The sequence below is a fragment of the Sciurus vulgaris genome (genome assembly GCF_902686455.1).
Source record: "Sciurus vulgaris genome assembly, chromosome: 4".
Classification (NCBI taxonomy): Eukaryota; Metazoa; Chordata; class Mammalia; order Rodentia; family Sciuridae; genus Sciurus; species Sciurus vulgaris.
This window is the reverse complement of record NC_136464.1, coordinates 74,232,313-74,253,458: the sequence shown is the minus strand read 5'-3', so window position 1 is coordinate 74,253,458 and position 21,146 is coordinate 74,232,313. Positions and strand designations below refer to the sequence as shown.

The 21,146-nt window shown below is 33.4% G+C and overlaps 1 protein-coding gene, 1 long non-coding RNA gene and 1 pseudogene across 3 annotated transcripts in view; 1 reads left to right on the top strand and 2 right to left on the bottom strand.

The window, feature by feature from the left end:
* LOC306659751 (tyrosine-protein phosphatase non-receptor type 21-like) overlaps positions 1 to 21,146 on the top strand; it is a 355,478-nt gene that overhangs the window by 139,538 nt on the left and 194,794 nt on the right.
* LOC306659399 (GPN-loop GTPase 1-like) lies at positions 4,591 to 6,316 on the bottom strand (annotated as a pseudogene). The gene has a single exon. The product of its transcript is annotated as a GPN-loop GTPase 1-like (transcript).
* LOC306659761 lies at positions 13,994 to 20,413 on the bottom strand. The gene is made up of 3 exons (XR_013763429.1): positions 20,318 to 20,413; positions 18,283 to 18,313; positions 13,994 to 14,194 (listed from the first exon to the last, which is right to left on the bottom strand). It is a non-coding gene; the product is annotated as an uncharacterized lncRNA (long non-coding RNA).

Here is a 21,146-nt window from a genome sequence, read left to right as displayed (position 1 = left end):
TTACAATAAAAAAAAATAAAATAAAAAAATAAATGAGATCATGTTTCATGGAAAAAAAAAAATTGTACCTACTGCATAACTGGTTAGCCACACCTTAGTCAATGTGACTATTGTCATAGTTTGGTGAAAATAAAACCTGAAGGCAGAGTACCTATTGATAAGCAGCTGTATAACTAAATAGTACCTCATGAAAACTGAATATTATGCAACTATTACAGGAACAACATAGATTTTTATTTTTTGATTTGAAGAAATGTGATAAATAATTTTAAAAACGTCCATTTGCAGATATTTGCAACTTCTTTTTTGAAATTTGGGAAGAATCACTAAAATTGGATTTCCTTACATTAAAAAAGTGGGAAAAGAGGTTCTCACTTTACATTTTGTACTATTTCATGCCATTTGATTTTTCTAACAACATAGTATGGTTTTATTTTTTAAGCAAATAAAGAAAGTTATGGGTAATTTTAACTTTTTTATAGCTTATTATATAATAAAAATCCAGTATGTACTCTGGTTATATATAATCAAATAGAAAATTAATAACACTGAGGCCAGGGATTGGCTATAAATTGAAAAATTAGCATGTAGGATTTTTACTTTTGTCATTCATAATGAGTTTGAAAAATAATTATATGGGCAGAAAACAATGAACAAATACATATGCATGCAAAGAACAAAATACTTTGCATGTGTCTGGTACAGAATAAATGTTCTATATGGTTTAAATTTTTGTTAGTTTATCTATTGTTGTAACTGTGGATAGTAACCCGCAGTGTATATCAGTTTCTTTAATATGAATAAGTAGTATATGGTATTAGGAAAGTGGGAGAAAAAAACTGTATGTCACATGACAAAATGTCAAAAAATTATTTTTAAATATATTTTTACTAAAGTGCCAGATGACTTCTACTGCATGTGAAAGAAAGGTCATCTTTGATTTATTCTCGCGTGTTGATTAAGATACTGTGACTGCACTTTAAGATCTTTAAGACAATTCGGAGACGGTTCTGATTATTTTCAAAGAGAATCTAATTTTTGTTTCTCTTCTATCCAGAAGAAACCCAGGACTGTAATGACTACAGAGGCATCATGATAAGCTCTGCAATCTCTTTGATATCCTGCAATGATCACTCTAGGAGAACTCGATAATCAACATAGGCAAGACCACGATGGGATTTTGAAGTGGACATTCCTTAAGGAAATGAACTGGAGATTCAGCCCTGTTCCAGAATTAAGTTTTTCAGCAAGAAATGGACCATTTGTGCATCAGCAGGTGTATGTACTAATAGGATGACTTCATTTTCATTAGCAGAATTTCCTTGCAAAATAATTACATATGTTTTTTACTCAACTTTTTTGAAGGATCATTAACATTTTATAATCTCCTTTCTTCCCAAACTATGCTCTAAAAGTTTTTAAAACTTATTTCTTCATTATGAACAGAAAACAAAATAGGTTCTGTGCTTATGGCAATTTTTTATTCCCTACAATAATATTCTGTGTGAAAATTCCAAATAAATTGCTAAGTTTTATGTGCAGAATTCACTTTGAGTTTGGAAACCTTGTAGTAGTATTTCATTTTAAGAATACAGCACAGAAATCTACAGCACAAATGTCTGTTTCCCAAAGGAAATTTATAAAGTTTCCATTAGCTCTCATTGGTGCTGCATGGGCAAGGAATGGGAACTTTTGCTCCAACACACAATAGAAAACTGGAGAGAATGTTGCTTTTGCACTAAACAGTAGTTCATTAAATTCAAACACTGCTCATGGTCGCATGCAGAATGGAAAAACTTCTAGAAAAGATTCTGGAATTTACTGAGGAGTCATTTTCTTAACTTAAGGTGAATACATACTTGACAAGCTCATAGAAACTTCTGCTTCTGGGAAAATTGAGTTGATTTCCTTGTTTGAAGGTTTGTGATTGTTATCCATGGTACTTGTTTAAAAAAAAAAACAATATGATTTCATTTCTGATAAAAACCAATGTCAGGAAAACAACTGGTTGGATTCTTCTAAAGGCATGGATGCAATGTCTGGATTACAAGAAGACTGTAATGTTCTGATACATTCAGCTTTTCTCTGAGGAATCTCTATCTCAAAACTTCTGATTTTCTTCTTCTATCATGGGAGAGTGAAATCACAGAGGTGGTTTCAACATATTCACATTACAGCACAGCAATATACATATCCTTATATGCCTTCTTTATGAAAAGAAGAAAAATTCTTAGATTGAATTAAGAGATCGAATAGAGATATTCTCTATTGTATGTGTCTATCTATTAACTATACAACAGAAATTTATAACAGCTCAATATTAGGATAAAATTTTGGTGCATTTACCTTTTTTTTTTTTTTTACAAAAAATATTCCTGGAAAAAACCTTTCAGCCTGCATGGGAAGGCACCATGTGTGATGACCATCCGAAGTGTGATAATTGGCTAGAGCACAGTGTCGTTTTACTGAAAATAATGAGGGAGGGACCTTAGTTTGTCAAAATCAGATATTCAAAAGTCAGTCTCACAACCACCAAATAGATGCTAACTCCAAATGTAGTTTAAATGTATAACATGCAATTGTGAATATAAACAGCATTGAATACACTTTCAAGAGGTTGGCCACAATCTAAGAGGCTAGTCTTAAATTCTCAGGAGGTTATCTAAAAGTAGAGATAAAAAAGGGGTGGGGTTTTCCAGCATGTATACCCATGAGGATCAATTTATGGTTAGAATTGTGATTGGATGCTTTCCTCCAGCATAAAGCATAAAATTATTCTATACAGTTTGAAATCAATTGTCAGTAATTAACACAAAAGCATAAAATCACAATCTGTAAGGATCTTTGACAGCTCCTCTTTACAACTCCATGAAAGATATGATATACACATTATGTTTTTAAAAACACTACTACCGAACTGAATTAATACAAAGTGAAATTTGCCATTATAGAGAAAACTCTTATTTTTTTGTGAATTAGTCAACAAGTCTTTCATTCTACCATTGATGTAATATTGTTGATTAAATTTATTCAAAATATTAAAGCATGAAACCCTAAAAGTTAGGCAAAATTGACGGAGAATTTTAAATCCAAGTAAATGAGTCTAAATGACATGGTACCAGTTTCTACTCCACCAAAGCACCCAGTTCTTTAAATGATTGCAGATCTTAAATGAAAATAAATGGTTTTTACAACAAATTAAGATGTCTTAGATTTGGTTTATTGGAAAAATATTTAGAAATATAAGCATATTTGTTGATGAAGGGATTTGATAAGAAGATATCTCTGTTTTATGGATAGAATCAGCTCTCAGGGAGACTCAAAAGACCTAGGTTCCTAGTTTTGATGTGATCTTGTAAAATGTATGTGTCGCTTTCCTGCTTTAAAATCATAAGAGAGAAGAAGAAGGATAATAGGAAAAAGAACATTTGTTTGTGATGATTTTCTTTAATATTCATGAACTGCATGCAAGGTAGAAGAATTTGAAATATCTAATTTTTAGTAAGCTATTTTAATAGAGATTCTACCCAAAGAAAAGTAAAGGTAGAATGAAGTCACAATTTAACTAGAGGATCCAGATTTCCTTGTGTCTGCAACAATTTACAAACTGGAAAGTGGGGACAATGAATATATTACTTGGCTTCCATTGTATTGGACATAGTGTGTGATCAAAAATTCTTCACATAATTCATATGAAAACCTAAACAAAATTCTGAAGTTGGAAGTACATGTAGTAAACTATTTCACATAGTACATTCTATAATATCAAAATAAATCTTTACTACTTAAGTACCACAGATAGCATGTAGATGTATGTATGGTTGTAAATATCATGATATTAGAATTCCAGAAAACAAGAAAAAAACATCTGATTGAATCTTCATAAGAGGAATGGTGAATCAAGGCTGTAGGTAGCAAATCTTGATAATTAAAGCTGAAATTTAATCTTTTTTTAATGGTAAAATAAGATACTTTTATTGCTTTGGAATATTTAAATTGAGAACAGTCATGACATGATCAAGATTAGTATATTCTCATAAAGTAAATCATATGAGGATTGGTACCTGATTCACCGGGCCTGAAATTTTCATAGGCTGAGTTGGAGAGGTGTTTTTCAAACTCTTGTGCATGAGAATCACTTGGAGGGCTTGTTAACAAGTTGCTGGGCCCCACTCCCAGAGCTTCTAGTTCAGCAGGTTTTGATAGATGTCTTTTAACAATTTCCCAGCTGATACTGATGCTTTTGGTCCACAGAATGTGCTCTGAGAACCAATGAGTAAGAGTACAGACTAGCCAAGACAAACCATAATAATGGTTGTTATGTATGGAATGTGCACCTAACTGAAATCCATGGCCTTTAAATAAATCACCAAGGACACTTTGCATTAACTTCAAAGTACAATACAAATGGCCTGGGTCTGTGCCTGGTTTCCAGTTATGGGTACAAGGGAAACTTCAGTAAATATTATCTCCTTACAAGACAGGTTTAGACATGTGACTTTAAACTCTATTGAACACAAGGGAATCTATTTATTATATAATTTTCTAATTTGAAAAATCATGAAAGGCAGGCAGGCTTAGAATAAAATTGTAATTAAAAACTCTTTATCCAAGTTACCATTTAAACAGGATTCGTATTCAGAAATCTTATGTTCTGCCCACTTTCTTCAATAACACGGTCCCCTCTAATGAGCTACTTAACGTGAGACATATTTCATAACACTGCTTGCTAAGGAGACTCCACTGATACCCTGGACAAGCTCATGTGTCCCCTCTCCCTTTCTACTATAAGAACAACTCAGGTTATAAGTTGAGGACGTGATGCTGGAGAAGTAAAGGCTAAGATCTGAAGTGATGGTAAATTCTCTCTGTATTCTATTACCAGCAGAAGTACGTAAGGTCAAATGATAAAACTTAGGCTTAAAGGGATATTAGCTTCCAAAAGCAGCCAGTATATCCTTCCTTGCATAAATATAAATGAAAGGCCAAAGCAGACTTGACATCTACCTGCCAGCTCCAAGAACCATCTATTCCTGACTTCATCTGAGTCATAAGATTCTCTAAAAAGAGAATTTATACTATTCTTTAGAAAATTGTTCTTCATCCTAGCCTTGAATCAGAGATAAGAAAAGTTTCTTCACATGGAGTTGTAGAATTTGGGACTTTAGAATCAATTGAAATTTCCTAAGATCTTCTATTTGTTGTTTCTCTGCCAGTACCGTGGCATTGATTCTTGCATAAAATTCTGAAATGCTGGCTCTTCATGGCTTTCCTCTGTAACTCTGTGGTCAATGTCATCAGTATCACTGTCAGCTTCTTCATCCTCTTCATCCAAGGTTCCTCGAGTCAGGATTAAGTCAGAGGGGTCCAACACAGGAGATAGGCTCTCTTTGGCAGTGCCTGTGTCCAAGGCTACAGAGCCCCTATCTTTCCGAAGGCAGTCCAGTTGTTCTTTCTGCTGTTCACTCTGTGCACCGGCCAATGATTTCTTCAGACATTCATATTCAGGACGATACTCCCTTTCATATTCTTCTGCAGCACTGGTGACTTGCACAGAGTTCATCGAAGCCAGTGCCCACAACAGCAGAGAAACCCACCACCCTGAGTGAGCTGTAAAACTCATCTAATACCAGGCTCACTGAGCGAGTCAGTTTACTGATGTATGTTGTTTCTTGATTCAAGGCATCTTGGAAAGCCTCAAAGTCCTGCATCCATTCCACTGCAAAGCTGTGATCAATGATGTCAGTTTTGTTCATGACCACAATGAAAGGCAGTTTGGTTTTGTACAAGATGCTGCAGGCATACAGCATATTTGACGTGAAGGTCACTGGATTAGTACTTCTTGATGTGTCCATCACATAGATGACAACTGTTGGGAATGAAGATGCCAGGGCCTCAGTAATGATTGTCCCAGAAGCAGACCAGGTGAATACCTCAATCTGTCCAGGTGTGTCGATCAAGACATATTTAGATGTGTTCTGAGCCTTCTCAATAAATTTCATGACCTGATCAAACCTGGTAGCAAAAAGATTGAGAGAGGTCACTATGCCACCATTGGGCCCAAGACCATATTGTTTCATTACTTCTTTATTCTTCACAGTGTCACAAATATCGATATTGGCAGGAAAGGGGACTTCATGTATAGCTGGGTCCAAGTTGATCACGTAAGATGGAGAGCTTTGCCTACGCAGGTGTCCCGTGAGCCTCTGTACAAAGGTGGTTTTCCTGGAACCGCCATTCCCAACACCAACAGACACACAGGGAGCTGAGGAGCTCCCGAAGCCCTGGGCTCCGCCACAGCCACAGGTGCCGCCATCTCCCTCCTGGCCCCCGAAATTTAATCTTAATATGTACCTTTGCCTCACACATGCTGCAACATATCCAGCAACTGTGTTGTATCTCGTCAATAATGAAGTGTTGAGATGGCAGCTTTCTGATACATAATAAATGTTATATACTTTTTTATATGATCAAAATCCAACATTAAAACAAGTTTGCCTAATACTTCCAGCAATACTGGATTCAGTTAGTGCATAGGTAACCCACTGGGTTAGACTTCCTTTTAGTCTAATTAAATATAGTCCTGCTGTGCTCTATTCTCATAAGAAATCATGAAAAAGAATTAATATAGTTGTGTATGGTCATGTAATCCATCCATTTATGTTTCATTTTATCATAATATCATTTCTATTGTTGTTTCAGCTGCAAAACCTAAGCTGGATTTCCTTAAGCAGGGCAGTTAATTGGTTTGAGACTCCCTGGTCAGCATATTTATTTTCACTGCAAATATTTTCTTAAGGAGGAAAAAGACAAATCTGACTCTTGAGAAAAGCTATAATTAAGACATATAACCAGAGTAAGATAGTAAGAGAAATATAAATTAGAAAGCAACTTCACCACCAAAATATAATTGATCTGGTTTTTGTTGAAAACCAATTTCTTACAAAGGAGTCTAAAGAAATTTTTAGAAATTTCTTTCAACAAGACAAATTTCAGGGGATGAGTAAATTTTTTTATATCAACAAGTTTTATTTATCTGTTACAGGAGTAACAAAATCAATGTTCTAATTCTTAGAATAGTTAAGAACAAAATAAAAGCAAAAAATTAATGAAGTTTTTGTTCAAACTTTTGAGTTTATGAAACATATCTCAAAATATGTGCAAGAAACTTAATTTATGGAAATAAAGGGGAGTATATTTATTAAAAAAAAAGACAAATAAAATTATGTTCGGAAAATAACACTTCAAAGACCAAAAGACCAACTACTTATTAAATGTTGGTGATGTGTTATGTCATGATATAAATAAGTTATTTGACTACACAAGTTCTGACAAATGAGATAAACTTATTTTTTCTTCCTGAAAGTTAGAAATGCACATAGATGTATATTTACATCCTTTTTCTTATTCCCGGGGTACTCATGGAAATCATCCTCTAAAGACTCTTCCAAATGGTCTAATCTGATTATACTTGGGTTTAGACAAGGAATTAGAGTGAAAGGAAGGCAGTGTGTTTGGACTAGACTGTTGGCTGAGATCTATAATGTACTTCAAATAGCTGGTTCAGGATCCAGCTCCCCAGCATGAAACCAATTCCCAAGGAAAATCTTTTGGACATGAATGTTATAAAATGTAATTATAAAAGTCTTGATTTTGGAAACCAATGTTACTGGAAATGCCAAATTAAATGGACAATTACTCTGGTTTGCCTTGGAGGTAACTTCACACATAGGCAATTGGCCTTAACCAACTTTGTTCTATGTAAAGAAAGCATCAGATGTGCCTTTAATACCATGCAAATGCCATTGTGATCCCAAATGCAAATCTTAAAAACCTCAATTGGATGGTAAAATTGTGGCAAGTAACTTGAGAAACAAGATGAGAAACTAAGTTGTGTAAACTCTTCTAAAATATTTAAATATGTAAATATAGGAACCCTTCCCTTTTTTGATGATCATAAATAATAAAGCAGCTAGAAATTCTCTGGATAATACTATCATTTTTAGTTAAAAATTCTTTTTAAAGTTCACAAATGTATCCAAACACAATTATGAGACAAGCTTGTGCAATGCTACATGGCTCAGAAGTATTTTTCACAGTATCCAGCATACAGCAGGTGTAATATAAGCGCACAGGTGTACAGATTTTTGTAGAGAGAACTTCGTGTCACATTCACAGGCTAAGGATGAGTTGAATAGTTAGTGATTTCCTACTTGCCATTTGCAAATCTTCATATATTACTTTCTTTCTGAAGCTTGCCCTGTTCCTAACAGTGTAATCTCCGACTATCTTGGTTCAACTTTAATTACGTGGTTGTATGCAGTATCATAATTAAAATTCTTAGAGGTACTCTATCTTTACCAACTGACACATATATTAAGACAAAAAACTTTATTTAAATTATTACATGAAATCACATTGAAGTTATTAAAAAAATGTTCATTGGCCATGTCATGCCACAAATATAATGAGCAGAAAAAGGGCAGAATAAAATGAGAAATGGGAAAGCTGAATTTCTATCTAATGAACAATGAAATGCATTTTCATTATCAAATAAAGATTCTAACCCTCACACAAAGTAAAGACTTGGATGCCTCACGTTCCCTACACTTGGCTGCATTTACTTCTGGCACTTGGCTGCATTTACTTCTGGAAAATAAGAGCAAAACCTAAATTTATATGCATTCCAACTCCACTAAAGGGTCTTTCAAACCATACATATTAATGGTCTTGAAAAAATCTAGTGCTTGTCTTTCTAGACAAAGAAGAGGACTTAGAGGCATTTGTATTAATGCCAAGTTGACAAATACCAAGAGCTGCAATGAGATGACTCACAATATTCATAAAGAAAACAATCTTAAAAGAGATAAAAAGTAGAATGTCACCTGAGTTTAACAGGATTCACCATTAGGCTAGTTTGTATATAGAATATTTGGATGAGTACCCAGAAACAATTGGAAAATAGAACTCAAAACAAACATTAAAGGAATAAAAATGGAAGTGAAAAGATAAATCAGGCATATGCAGAATATAATATTATTTTAAACATAAAATTGTGAAACAACTGAGACTTTATTCTTGAGTACATTTTATTGAATTTGAAGAAGGTTTTTTTTTTATTATTTTCAATCAAACTGAGTTTGGAAAATTTTCTTTAGTAGAGATCAGGAAATAAGGAAGTTTTCTTTCACACAATGAAGGAAGATATTAGATAATTATTACAGATTTTGGAATACATATACATATACATAAACACAGACACATAGGTTAAGAATTATTTTATAGCCTATGCATTGTTTCTATGCCTTATGATATATTTATGCAACCCACTCCCCAATATGTTTGTCCTCATGTGTTGCCACTGATTTGATAACAGTTTCAAGTGGAACATATGTATATCTCCTGAAATTGTAAAACTAGATTGTAACCCCCCTATTATGTGCAACTCTAATCCACTAAAAACTATTTAAAAATAGTTTGTGTTGTCTATTACTGTATGACAAGTTATCTTAAAATTTAATGCCTTAAAATAATAGATATATATTATCTCACAGTTTCCTAGAGTCAGGAATTGGACAGTATCTTGACTGAGTTTTTCCCCACACACACATTTTTTATTGGTGCAAAATAGTTGCATATGTTGATGGGACTTATTATATATTCACACATACACACAATAAACAATATAAATTGGCCAATATTACTCCAAGAACTTCCCCTCTTCCTCCCCATCTCCACCTCTTGATCCCTTTTCTCCACTGACCTCCTTTTGATTCTCATGAGATCCAGTCCCACCTTTTCTTTTTTCCGCTCTAGCTTCCACTTAGGAGAGAAAACATATGTCCCTCTACCTTCCGAGTTTGACTTATTTTGTTTAACATAACAGTCTCTACTTCCATCAATTTTCCTGCAAATGATATAGTTTCATTTTTTTATAACTGAATAAAATTCCATTTAATATATACCACATTTTCTTTATGAATTCATTCATTGATGGACCTGTAGGGTGGTGACACAGTTTGGTTACTGAGAATTGTACTACTATAAACATGGGAATACATGTATCACAGTAGTATGATGACTTATTCTTTAGGATAAATACCAAAGAGTGACGCAGTTGGGCCATAGTGCATTTCCATGTCTAGTCTTTTTTATTTATTTTATTTGGATTTTTTGGTATCAGGGATTAAATTTTTCTTAATTTTTTACTTTTTTTCTTGTTCTAATTAGTTACATATGAGAGTAGAATGCATTTCAACTCATTGAGCACAACTTCTCATTTTTTAGTCGGTACATAATGCAGTGTCACACATGGAATCATACAGGTATATAGGGTAATAATATACATCTCATTCCAACATTATTTCTACCCCTATGCCCCCTCCCTTCGCTCCCCTCTGCCCAATCCAAAGTTCCTCCATGCTTCCCAAGCCTCCCCCCAATTATAAATCAGAATCCTCATAACAGAGAAAACATTCAGCTTTTGGTATTTTGGGATTATCTTATTTCACTTAACATGATATTCTCCAACTTCATTCATTTACCTGCAAATACGATATATATATATACACACATATCACAGTTTCTTTATGCATTCATCTGTCAAAGGACATCTATCATCTATGTTGGTTCCATAGTTTAGCTATTTTGAGTTGAGCTGCTACAAACATTGATGTGGCTGTGTCACTGTAGTATGCTGATTTTAAGTTCTCTGGGTATAAACTGAGGAGTGGTAGAGCTGGGTCATATAGTGTGGTTCTATTCCAAGTTTTCTAAGGAATCTTCATACTGCTTTCCAGACTGGTTGCAGTCCCATCAGCAATTATAAGTGTACCTTTTCCCCCACGTCCTCACCAACATTTATTATTGCTTATATTCTTGATAATTGTCATTCTCACTGGAGTGAGATGAAATCTTAGAGTAGTTTTGATTTGCATTTCTCTAATTGCTAGAAAGATTGAACATTTTTTCATATATTCATTGATGGATTGTGTATCTTTTTCTGTGAAGTGTCTGTTCAGTTCCTTGGCCCATTCATTGATTGGGTTATTTGGTTTTTGTTGTTAAGTGTTTTGAGTTCTTTACGTATCCTGGAGATTAGTGTCTATCTGAGGTGTATGGGTGAAGATTTTCTCCCATTCTGTAGATTCTCTCTTCATATTATTGATTGTTTCCTTTGCTGAGAATCTTTATAGTATGAATTCATACCATTTATTGAGTCTTTATTTCTTATGCTTTAGAAGTCTTGTTAAGAAAGTCAGGTCCTAAGCCACCATGGTGAAGATTCGGGCCTACTTTTTCTTCCATTAGGCTCTCAGGGTCTCTCATCTAATTCCTAGGTCCTTGATCTGCTTTGATTTGAGTTTTGTGCAGAGTAAGAGATAGGGGTTTAATTTGCTTTTACTGCATATGGATGTCCAGTTTTCCAAGCATCATTTGTTGAAGATGCTATCTTTCCTTCATTGTATATTTTTTATCCCAATATTTTAAAACTTATTGGCCTAAAATATCCATCATTAGTCATAATCACCTTCATGTTTAAGAAGTATTCACCTGTTTAAATATATAATTCTTCTTCAATTCTACTTTTTAAAATAATTTATTTTTAATATATTTCAATGTTTTGTCTGTGTTATCGATAACAAAGTTAAGTTTGCTTTTTTACAAATTGTCATTGTTTCCAAAATCATTTAAAAAAACTTAATTCTGTAACTCTATATTTTCAGGGTTGTGTATTTTAATACTAAAAGAAGAAAATTATTTGCTCAATTTACCATTCTTCATGATTTCAAAAGTAAATATCTTGGTGTCCTATGAAAGTTTATATCAGCAGATATACAAGGTAAATGAATGACCTAAGAGCAATAATGTCAGTGGTGTGATCAGAGGAAAGTAGGGTAGGTTTTCTCATAGCAGAGAAAATTCAGGAAACATGTATGTGAATGAAATGGTTAATTAGTTTGAAAGGTTTGTGGTCTATTGTTTCTTCCAATCCATCCCTTGCAGTCTCTTTAGAGTAATAGGCAGTGGCAGACATAGCTGACATGCTCTAGACTGGAGAAACAATTGAAGAGGCTGCTGTAAAGCCTATAAGGTTAATATTTGAAAATTTACATACAGTGCCATGATGCTAATCTACTACTCTGTTTTCATTAAGCATTCAAGATTTCTAAATAATGGGACATAAACATTTTTATGCATAAAATTTTTCTCTTAATTAAGATTTCCCCCTTTAAGATAAATTTTCATATCTATAGCAGAATAGTCTAAAAGACTAATAATTTTCCAATTATTTCAGAATAATTCAACATTTTACCAAAAGATTTACAAACTACATTACTAATACTAATACTAAGTAATAAGTATATATAAACATTGTAGTATACTCTAATATGGAGACAGTAGTGCCCTTTCACAATTTCATTGGTTCAGTGGGTGTTTCTTTTATTCGTGTTTTTTTTTTTTTAATTCTAAATGTGTTTTGCTGTACTCGAAGCTAGTTATATCTCTTCTTTCAGAAATGTCATGTCTAATTTTTAAATTATATTTAATTAATTAATATGAAATCAAAGGTAAAGTATAATATTTTATCTCTTTTGTTTCCTATCTACATATTACTTTGATACAAACTTTTTAAAACTTTTGACATATAATTTATATTAAAACATTATTTTATTTGCATATAGGTGTACCTGGTGTTTTCTTTTGAGTATTTTTTATTTCAGATATGCAATTTAAATTTATCTTTAAAACATAGTTGCTTTGTTGTTTTTGTATAAATTATACTCTGGTATAATTCCATTGGAACATCCATGCTCTACCAGGGAGGCATTAGGACCACGTGGCACCATGATATTCCTTTTGTGCTCTCCCCCAAGTAGTAACAAACTGCTTTTCTCAGCAGCATTGAAAGGTTTACTCATCTACACAGCATTAAAGAAACCGAGGTCATGGCAAGAAAATCACTGTGACTATCTGGAAAAGGGAGGGGAACATGAAATAGGCAATTCCAATTTTGTTTTGTTTGGTTAGATGCATTGTTTATTCTATTTTATTTTGTGTGTATGTTTATGCTTGTGTGTGTGTGTGTGTGTGTGTGTGTGTGTGTGTGTTATTGGGAAATGAAAGGAAAGCTATTTACCACCACTGAGTTAAGTCCCTAGCCCTTTTTACATTTTAATTTAAGACAAGACCTCCTTAAGTTACCCAGGTTAGCCTCAACCTTGTGATCCTCCTACTTCAGCCTCTTGAGTAACTGGGATTACAGGTGTTCACTCCAGTGCCAAGTGTGCTGGGGCTTTTGTCATAACTTAGTATTTCTCCTGCAACACAGTGGAAGTGTGAGTGATGTCTCTGCTCCTCCATCTGTGAGGGGAGGAAATCCCAGAGTACTGAAGGTAGGGACTGAGTTCACCTTCCACAAAATGTGTATTTTAAGAACGTGCTATTGCTCATTTGCTCACTTTCAGCACTGTTTTTTTTCCATATGGTTAGTTACCTCAGTCATTACATGAACAACTTCATGCTTGTTTTATGATGCCTTTTGATAACTTTTTCTTCTCCAGGTCTACTACATGTCTCTATGCCATCATTTAGATAACACAATAGTTATTTTAAGGTTCAACAACACCAAAATTTCATATGGTAACTGACTCATAAACAATTTAAGGGCATTGATTCTGTCAACTTTTAAAGGTTTTATTTCCCTTGCTTGGTAAAATCCTGGCTAGTTTTCAGCAACCATTTTTTAATCTTGCTGTATTTTTCATAAATTTTTTTCATATTTATCATGACCTTTGATGGATATTTATAGAAATTTTCTGATGTCTCCAAGACTACACAAGAGGCATCTAATTTTTTATTTCTATGGCTAAAATAGTGTCAATAGCAAGAAATTATATCAATCAGATACTATTCTACAATAAACCTTCTTATTTTATAATTCTTCAAACATAACACAGACAGATGTGTAGTAATTTCATACTGCCCAAGATTTAATCAATACATTCCATGGATAATGATGGATGAATGGTCAATTTAAAGGTAAACTTTATTCCTGCAATTAGTGGTTGATGAAATAGTGTCAGGTCTTAATAGTAGAAAGTATTGAATTTTTCCTCCAGTCTGGCTAATCTTCCTATGCCCAGAGCCCAGACTTGTTTTATTCAGGTGGTTTTTCCTACAGAAGGTTAAACTGGGTTAAAAAGAAAAAAGTGATCCCATTAAAACATTGCAATTGATATATAAGCATATATGCAGAGATTTTTTTTTTAATTATTTTGGTATGGATGCTTCAAGTTAAGTGTGGAGACACTGTTTTGAGTTGATGTGCCCTAAAATAGTTTTTCACAACACAAGCCTTCCCAGATCATTAATATTTGCCTCAGTAAATTGGTTACACAATTAGAGCCTGAAATTCAAATCCTACTTACCAATCACTCATTCTGTGACTTGATGTAAGTCATTAAGTATGTCATATTATATAGGAAAGAATAATTTTTCAGATAGATGCATGATACATTTGCTGCTTAGTACTAAGGTAATTAAATTGAATGTCTCTGAACCCCAGTGTCTTATTATCCCTCTTAAATAAGGATAAGAACATACACGGTATGAGGTGTGACGATAAGTACCTGACAATAAATAGGTAATTGACAACTTCTATAACATAAAACAAAACACACACACACACACACACACACACACGTACATGCACACACACATATGCATACACTTACTTTTAAATAAAAAATATACCAAAATTAACAATGTTAGGAGAAAATAATGTTTTATAATAATATATTAAAATGCTTAACCTCCGATATATCATACTTATGACAATAAGACTTCTAGCAAAATAAAATTGTGGCCCAACATAACATAGTAGTTTCTTTGTTTGTAAAACAAATTTTTGTCCTACTGTAATTTCTACCGTGGAATATAATCAAACTCATTTTATCTCTTTTTTTAAATTTACTTTTATAGTACACAAATGGGATAGATGTTGTTTATGTTTGTACATGAAGTAATGGCATACCATTTGTGTAATCATACATTTACATAGAGTAATGGTGTTTGATTCATTCTGTTATTTTTTCCTCCCCCCCAACACTTCCCACCCCTCCCACCCCTCTTTTCCCTCTATACAGTCCCACCTTCCTCCATTCTTGCTCCCCTCCCACACCCATTATGTGTCATCATCTGCTTATCAGAGAGATCATTCGTCATTTGGTTTTCTGAGATTGACTTATCTCACTTAGCATAATATTCTCCAATTTCATCCATTTGCCTGCAAATGCCATAATTTTATTCTTCTTTATGGCTGAGTAATATTCCATTATATATATATATATACACATATTATATATATATATATATGCCACAGTTTCTTTATCCATTCATCAACTGAAGGACATCTAGGTTGGTTCCACAATCTGGCTATGGTGAATTGAGCAGCAATGAACATTGATGTGACTGTATCTCTGTAGTATGCTGATTTTAAGTCCTTTGGGTACAGGCCAAAGAACGGGATAGCTGGGTCAAATGGTGATTCCATTCCAAGCTTTCTGAGGAATCTCTACACTGCTTTCCAGAGTGGTTGCACTAATTTACAACCCCACCAGCAATGTATGAGTGTACCTTTTTCCCCACATCCTCGCCAACACCTATTGTTGCTTGTGTTCTTGATAATCGCCATTCTAATTGGGGTGAGATGGAATCTTAAGGTAGTTTTGATTTGCATTTCTCTTATTACTAAAGATGTTGAACATGTTTTCATATATCTGTTGATTGCTTGTACATCTTCTTCTGTGAAGTGTCTGTTCATTTCCTTAGCCCATTTGTTGATTGGATTATTTGCATTCTTGGTGTAGAGTTTTTTGAGTTCTTTATATATTCTGGAAATTAGTGCTTTATCTGAAGTATGAGTGGCAAAGATTTTCTCCCACTCTGTAGGCTCTCTCTTCACATTACTGATAGTTTTCTTTGCTGAGAGAAAGCTATTTAGTTTGAATCTAGCCCAGTAGTTGATTCTTGCTTTTATTTCTTGTGTTATGAGAGTCCTGTTAAGGAAGTCTGATCCTAAACCATCATGTTGAAGATTTGGACCTACTTTTTCTTCTATAAGATGAACACTGAAGAAAGAAATTGAGGAAGACATTAGAAGATGGAAAGATCTCCCACGTTCTTGGATAGGCAGAATTAATATTGTCAAAATGGCCATACTACCAAAAGTGCTATACAGACTCAATGCAATTCCAATTAAAATCCCAATGATGTACCTCACAGAAATAGAGCAAGCAATCATGAAATTCATGTGGAAGAATAAGAAACCCAGAATAGCTAATGCAATCCTTAGCAGGAAGAGTGAAACAGGGGGTATCGCAATACCAGAACTTCAACTGTATGACAAAGCAGTAGTAACAAAAACAGCATGGTATTGGTACCAAAATAGAAAGGTAGATTAATGGTACAGAATAGAGGACATGGACACAAACCCAAATAAATACAATTTTCTCATACTAGACAAAGGGGCCAAAAATATGCAATGGAGAAAAGATAGCCTCTTCAACAAATGGTGCTGGGTAAACTGGAAATCCATATGCAGCAGAATGAAACTAAACCCCTATCTCTCACCCTGTACAAAACTCAACTCAAAATGGATCAAGGACCTCGGAATCAGACCAGAGACCCTTCGTCTTATAGAAATTATTTTTATCTTAACTGTAAGGAGGAAGCTAACTCCTGATGTCTTCTGATGTTACCAGGAAGGACGTGACTGTCAGTGTTGAAGGTAAGTACAGTTGTCCCTCTTCTAGAGTAACGTTCCTTTCCTTATTTAATTCACTCAGCTTGATTCCTGGACTTCAGTTAGTGTTTTTTACTGACTGGAAATCCATGCAGTCAGCACACTGAGTCAGTGTGGGTATATCTGATCTTTGTTTTTTGTATTTTGCATTTTCCTTTCTACAGTTATTTCCTGGCAACAGATTATATTCTTTAATGTCAACAGTCACTGCTAGACGTGTTGAAGTATTTTTATCAACTGCACTTCTGCCTTTGTTTTCATTGTCAATGTTATTTCCTGGGGAAACTATTATGAACTTAATGTCTTTGTGCTTTGAAATTATTAACCAGCATTTTCTACAATAGCTTAAAGTGCTTCAGCTGATACAAACACTCACAATACACATGAATCCTCATATTCTTCTGGATAAAATGAGCATGCTTTAATGATGATTATAGTAAATTTTAATCTGGGTAAATTTTAGAAAAACTTTATTCATTCTCAGGAATATTTTCATAATTAAAAATACATTAATAATCCAAAAAGCATGAAATGGTTCACCTGTTATTATTGAAAAAATGTATTGAAATCCTAAGTCACATGTTATCCCATGCCTATTCTTCTAGTAACATTAAAAAAAATTATGTAAAAGTATTTTAGAATTTCTGGCAACTTCATGTGTTTACCAGTTATTTTACATCAATTTAACACTAAGAGAATACTAGTTTGGATTATTAAAGAGAAAAGGAGATCAGATATTAAATGTTACGGGATAGAATCATTCCAATAAAAAACCAATGTTTGGTACAGTTACCCAACCCAGTTACATTGTTTTACCTATGATAGTATCTAGAATAGAGACAACATTTCAATACTAATATTATAGATATTCATTTTTATTATATACAGTCTCATAAAAGAGATCAGTAATTATCATCATGATTGAAAGAAGGCATTGAGATACACAAATAAATAAATCTTTTTCTCATATTCTTTAAAATAATCATGGTATTGTGGGAATAGGAGAGAGGAGAGTTTTAGGCAAGTCTAGAGAAAATTTCAAAGTTCAATCTTCAAATACTAATCAGGTTGTTCTTGATAATCCTGGGAGCTCTCCATTTTTAAATATTTTTTTTTATCTGTAGCACTTCATTATGATTATATTTATTCTCAATATATTGAGTTGTATCATTTTCTTATTAGGATAGACAAATTATTTTTATTTAGTTCTCAAATTGTTGTAGTATCCATAAAATGAATTTTGATAGACAACAATAAATTCTACTTCATTTATACTTCTCTAATATAGTCTCAGACATTAACCAATCTTTCAAATATTTTGCACAAATGCAGAATTCAATACTACTTTGCCTTTATTTGAGTTGGAACCCATGATTACTAACAATGTTTTAAAGTTGCAGGATCAGTGTGAGCACGACATAACCTCATATGACTAATTAGCAGGTTATCAGCATTATAACACACTATATCCTTACCCGTGATCTGCAAGGATTAAAGTACTTTTCCCTGCAAAATCCATAATAATCAAATTAGTTCAGAGTAAAGCAATGCTTGAATATCAGTTTTTAAGTCCTTATCTGAATGCCAATGACTAAATGTCTCAAAATAACTCAAAGATGTTGAAAATGAAGGTTAAACACTTTCATTTACTTTGGAACCCAACTATCTGACCTAGAAATAGTTCAAAAGTAATATTTATGGAATCTCAAATTGAGTTAAAGAAACTCAATAAATGAATTATAATACATCATTTTTGTTACATCATTTTTTGTAATAACATACAAAACAGAAGACAAAACCAAATTAAAAAAAAAAAAAACCTGCGGTCAATGACAATAAGGAAAACAGCTGGAGGAAAGGGGACTAGATATAAGCTAGGGTTCATGAACATGATTCAGTAATGAAATACTAGTCAAGCAGTCAATATGTGCATGGCTTGATTTCCATCTCTATTTTAGAAGTTAGAATGTACACATCACAAAAATAAACGATGGGAACTTATATATAGAACACTTACTGAATTTTGTTCTAGCACAGCATTAGAGGATACTGTAATTTTGGAAGTTATACAATTATTCAATATGAATTTTGTTTTAGTGCATGTATTACTCTGATGAGACTCATAATAAAGTACCACACTCTGGTTGGATTAAACAACAAATATGTATTTTCTCAATTCTGGAGGTAAGAAGTTTGAGATTAAGGTATTGCCATAATTGATTTCTCCCCAGACTTCTCTCCCTAGCTGTGGATGGCCACTTTTTCCCTCTCTTCTGAAGTGGTCTTTCCTCCACGTGTGCCTGTGGTCATTGAATTTAGAACCCCCACCAATGACTTCACTTTATCTTAATTACGTCTTTAAAGATTCTTTCTCCAAACATAGTCTTATTCTAAGGTCCTGGAAGTTATGAGTTCTTTTTAGTGCAAACAATTTAATAAAAAATACATCTGAGGTGGTTAAGACTTTGTTAAAAAAATGGTCAGTTGTTTTCTAGTATCTGAGATGACCTCCTTGATGACATTATAATCAAAATCAATAATAGAAATTCAGATATAATTAACATCCTCTGGCTTTTGAGGACCTTTACATGACCTATTTCTGTGTATTTTTATGATAGTTTCGTGGACATATTTTCCATAATTGATTTCTAGGAATGAAATTTTATCATGCATTAACCTTACTTAATGGGGAAAAGGGCTCTCCAGAAGAGCTGAGACTATCCATGTATAATATCTTTGCCTGTTAAGCTTGAATGACACTGCTAAGTTTTATAATTCCTACTATCTGAATAATTGTACAAATGTGAATTAACCACATTCATTTCATGTCTTATGTAAAAATAGGCCATCATGAATAATGTTGCTAAAGGATTTTGCTGTGGGATCTCTCTTCAGTAATTGTGAGCACTTGCCAATTAGAGTTCTTTCATTATAAAATTTCAACATGACTTTATATTTTTTGGAAATGTATGCAGTGGTATATATGCACCACCATTCCTCAATTGGTTCACAGACTTAAAACATGTAAAAATATACTGGAGGTATAAGTTAGTAGTAGAGTACATGCTTAGCATGTACAAAGCCCTGGGTTAAATCCCCAGTACCCACAATAAAAATACATGAATAAATATATAAATAAAAATATAGGTTAGTGGTTTATATTAGTGGTGGTACATTTGCCAAGTATGCTATAGGCCCTGGATTTGAGCCCACCACTACAAATTTAAAATTGAAAAATCAAAATGTAGAAAAATTCAATCAACATAATGTGAAATGTAAAATAAGATATAATTGCATGTATGAGTACTGTTCACATGCTAGATCTAGTTACATGCTGAATATCATGTGCAAAACTTGTAATAGGTTCTTCAAAATTTGTAATTAACTTTAGTAAAGTTATGCTGTACTACATTTTTATCTTGTATGGGGTAGAAAGTTCAGTATTTAATGTATGAAGTGAAAAAGTTTTCTCAATCTCTACCAGCTGACAAGTAGTTGACATAGACTCACCTATTAGTGGGAATTCAAGCCTCCTATCTCCTCTTCTTCCAAATTCTCTGCTTCTTTAAAGAAATGAGCCAGAATTCAAAGCAAAAGTCCAGTCCTGCCAAGGACAAGATACGTTGTAAAATTTGAAGATAGTGATATTTTCTAGGCTTCTAAAGGTGATAATATAAACAAGGTTACAAAGATTAGCAGGCATTGCATATATTCTTTGAGGGATAATACCCATGTAGCTAATGAGGAGAGCCCATTTTACAGCCAACAAATGCTGCAAATTTTAATACTTCTTCCCCTTCTTTCCTCCTTCACACACATCCACTAGTGAATCCATCTCAAATTTTCTCCTCCTCAAAACAAGTAAAATTTTTAGTAACTTTGACAAAAATGAAAATCAAAAACTATCCCATATACAAAAGTAATGCTGTACATTTCTTGGTTTCAGTCTGCACACCAACTCCTCAGAACTGCATGAGAAGAAATGATTGATCAGGAACACAATTTGGTATTCTGGTTCATATAAAGAAGGTCAGCATTTTTAATCAGGGTTTTCATGTTGTCATGTAGAGATCAGTTGACCAAAATGTGATTATGAAATTGTATATAATGTATGTTCACATCCTATTTCATCATTCACATTAGAACCCACACCTGTCTGATCTTAAATTCAGGTTCATTCATATACACATTAATGTATGCTCCATCCTCAGAGTTACAGACAGCTTTTCAACTCCCTTCTGAATCTTCTAGCAGTATCTGTATGAAGTTTCCATGTTTTCCTTATTTTTACCCTAGTCAGAACTTACTCTTGGACAGGGATTCCTAGTCTAATGTTCAC